Source organism: Meleagris gallopavo, unplaced genomic scaffold, assembly GCF_000146605.3.
Source record: "Meleagris gallopavo isolate NT-WF06-2002-E0010 breed Aviagen turkey brand Nicholas breeding stock unplaced genomic scaffold, Turkey_5.1 ChrUn_random_7180001954424, whole genome shotgun sequence".
Taxonomy (NCBI): domain Eukaryota; kingdom Metazoa; phylum Chordata; class Aves; order Galliformes; family Phasianidae; genus Meleagris; species Meleagris gallopavo.
The window spans coordinates 18,741-19,478 of NW_011215377.1; the positions used below are offsets into that span (position 1 = coordinate 18,741).

The following is a 738-nucleotide window of genomic DNA, read 5'->3' on the forward strand; positions in this document are numbered from 1 at the left end:
AGGGGGAAGTTGTTTGGTGTGAGAGCGGGGAGGTGCTGGAACAGCTGCCCAGAGAGGCTGTGGATCCCCGTCCATCCCTGGAGGTGTTCAAGGCCAGGTTGGATGGGGCCCTGGGCAGCCTGGGCTGCTCTGAAATGTGGAGGTTGGTGGCCCTGCATTGGTGGGGGGTTGGAGCTTCATCATCCTTGAGGTCCCTTCCAACCCAACCATTCTGTGATTCTGTGATTCAGCCCACCACGAGCCTAAATAGAACCACAGAGTCATCAAGCTTGGGGGAGAGCTCTAAAATCCCTAAGTCCAGTGGTCAACCCATGCCACCGTGACCCTAAATAGAACCACAGAGTCACTGAGGTCAGAGAATAGCACCAAGATCATCCGGTCCAACTCCAACCCACTCCACTATGGCCCTAAATCGAAACATAGAATCACTGAGGTCAGAAGAGACCTCCAACATCCCCAAGCCCAACACATCTTCACCATGACCCTAAGTAGAACCATAGTGTCATAAGAGACCTCCAAGATCCCCCAGTCCAACCTCAAACCACCCCACTGTGACCCTAGAAAGACTCACAGAATCATCAAGGTTGGAAAAGACCTCTAAGATCCCCAACCCATCCCCACCACTACCCTAATTAGAACCACAGAGTCATTAAGGTTGGAAGAAACCTCCAAGGTCATCGAGTCCATCCCCAACCCATCCCCACCACTACCCTAATTAGAACCACAGAGTCATTAAGG

General features: G+C 52.3%; 1 protein-coding gene across 1 annotated transcript in view; it reads right to left on the reverse strand.

Annotated features, from left to right (window-relative positions):
- The window catches only part of LOC100550063 (maestro heat-like repeat-containing protein family member 1), a gene marked incomplete at its 3' end in the record, with an annotated part of 31,449 nt that overhangs the window by 16,913 nt on the left and 13,798 nt on the right, over positions 1–738 (reverse strand). The gene's annotated exons all lie outside the window — the stretch shown is intronic.